This window comes from Octopus bimaculoides, chromosome 3 (assembly GCF_001194135.2).
Source record: "Octopus bimaculoides isolate UCB-OBI-ISO-001 chromosome 3, ASM119413v2, whole genome shotgun sequence".
Lineage (NCBI taxonomy): Eukaryota > Metazoa > Mollusca > Cephalopoda > Octopoda > Octopodidae > Octopus > Octopus bimaculoides.
In genome coordinates, this window is record NC_068983.1 from 4,475,890 (window position 1) to 4,478,285 (window position 2,396).

The 2,396-nt window shown below is 43.6% G+C and overlaps 1 long non-coding RNA gene across 1 annotated transcript in view; it reads right to left on the bottom strand.

Annotated features, from left to right (window-relative positions):
* Positions 1-1,352: 1,352 nt before the first annotated feature.
* Positions 1,353-2,396, bottom strand: part of LOC106883635 (uncharacterized) — a 7,282-nt gene continuing 6,238 nt past the window's right edge. The window contains exon 2 of the long non-coding RNA XR_001411147.1: positions 1,353-2,348. This is a non-coding gene — a long non-coding RNA (uncharacterized LOC106883635). The remainder of the gene's footprint in view (positions 2,349-2,396) is intronic.

A 2,396-nucleotide genomic window follows, 5' to 3' on the forward strand; every position in this document is an offset into this window, starting at 1 on the left:
ATATATATATATATATATATATATAAAAGTACGATGGGCTTCTTTTAGTTTCCGTCTACCAAATTCACTCAAAGCTTTGGTCGGCCCGAGGCTATAGCAGAAGACACTTGCTCAAGGTGTCATGCAGTGGGGCTGAACCCGGAACCATGTGGTTGAGAAGCAAGCTACTTACCACACAACAGCCACCACTCCTTTTACTTGTTTCAGTCATTTGACTGCGGCCATGCTGGAGCACTGCCTTTAGTCGAACAAATCGACTCCAGATGTAAAAAGGAAGACAAACACAACTCTTACAGCACTTCGAACACGTGTTAAGGCAGTCAACAGGAGTTGAACTCAATATACAGGTGGGCTGAAGACAATAATATGTAGTTTAATGCTTGAAATTTCCAAGCCCTGCGCTATCAGCACACAAATTTGAATGAAATGCAGACAGAATGCACTGGCCAAGGAGGGGTTGCAATCTCTGAATAAAAATTCAGGGCGTGACCTGATGTATCTTTCCAGCTGCACATTACTGAATTGGTAATGAAATGCAGCAGGCTGGCCGAATGAATACTTAGAACTTTCAGAACGAGAGAACAGGAAACCAAGATGGTCCTACGGAGTCCCCAGCCGCTTACACTATTGCTCTTGACTAGGGTCACCACACAGTGTAAAATTGAAGCAATCCAGCGAAGTTACACAAAATTCGTCTCAATACAACATGTCAGCTACTGGGAGAGATTGAAACAGTTAAGACTCCACTCCCAAGAACGAAAACGGGAAAAATGTGCAGTGAGCTACATCTGGAAAATCCTGGAAGGACTTGTACCATACTTTGGCATTGAAAGTTACACAAACAGCAGAATGTGGTGTTACTGCATAGTACCAAAGATCCTAACATTGCCATCAGGATACAGGACCAGATACTGCAACAGTTTGGCTGTCAAGAGCCCACAGGTCTTCAATATCCACTTTAAAAATCCCGAGAGACCTACATGGGGTGGATGTAGGTGTCTTCAAAACAGAACTGGATCTCCTCCTGTCAAAAGTTCCGGATGAACCTACCTCACTGCAAAAAACGCAAATGAGGACAACAGCATCGAAGTCCCTCGTTCACCAAATGTCACACGTCAGAGGAGGTCTCAAGTAGTAAAAGGGTGGCAAAGCTATCCGCGGTGCCCCAGCATGGCCGCAGCTCTCGAGCCGAAATTAGTAAAAGAATGAAAAGAATACATACATAATACATACATGCATGTGTGTGTGTGTATGTGTGTGTGTGTGTGTGTGTGTGTGTGTGTGTGTGTGTGTGCATGCGTGTGTGCCCGCGCATGCGTGTTTTGTGTATACACCACAGACTTATGCAAAGATATTCTTCATCTAATATTTTATTTGAGTTTTCCACAAATTCGACGGATAATGGTGAATCCATTTTCATAAGAGTTCCTCACTTGAAATCCTGGATATGACTCTATACAAACACACGCACACATACGCACGCTCACACGCATACACTCATTTAAATGCGCTCATATACATATATATATACATTCACACATGCACACACTTATATACATATATACGTACGCCTGATTGTTGTCATGAGCAACATGGATGTGGCCCTTCAATCTTGCTGGGCGCCTCTAGCAATAGGTGTTGAGAGGGCGAGCTTAGGCCCCACCTCAACTCATGCCCTTCATTCCGTCATTGAGTGTTTTGCATTGTTTTGCTATGGCCAACCATCGTATGCAGGACATAACAGAGCTGTTAAACAGCGAGCGATGCCTCTACGCTTGAAGCTTTTTCAAGCGAGAGACACCCTCGTCTTTGTTGAAACATCTCTCTTGGAGAAGGCCAACTTTGATGTAACACTTTCGAATATGTCTGCATCCAATGATGTGGACCAGTTTTTTTTTTCTTCTGTGGGGGCAAATACGTACAGACATCCATTTAAACACACAGACATCCATTTAAACACACAGACACACGCGTACATAACCATTGTCTCCTTTTGTTTCTAAAAGTTCATTAAAGTAGACGGACATTTATCTATTCAACAGTGCGAGTTCCTTTTCGTAAAGTTAACAGTCTTTACTTTCATTCTGTTTCTGTTTTCTTTCTTCCTTTTACATTGTGGTAATTTCGTCCGGTTCCTTCGGTTTCTCGCCGGGGAGGGATGTGTACATTTTGCCCCCTGATTTCGTTTCCATGTCATCAAACATGATTGGCTCCCTCTTCTCGTCCGGGGATCGAACGCCGAGGCAGCAGCTTCGCAGGTGACATTTCTCGTCCGAGGTACTTGAGAACACCTTGTCGTACATTAGGGTTCCCACCACACCGCCCAGCAAATCTCCGACCCAATAGATCTGAAACAAACAACGAAAACACAAAGAATAAGAAGAAAACGAAACAAA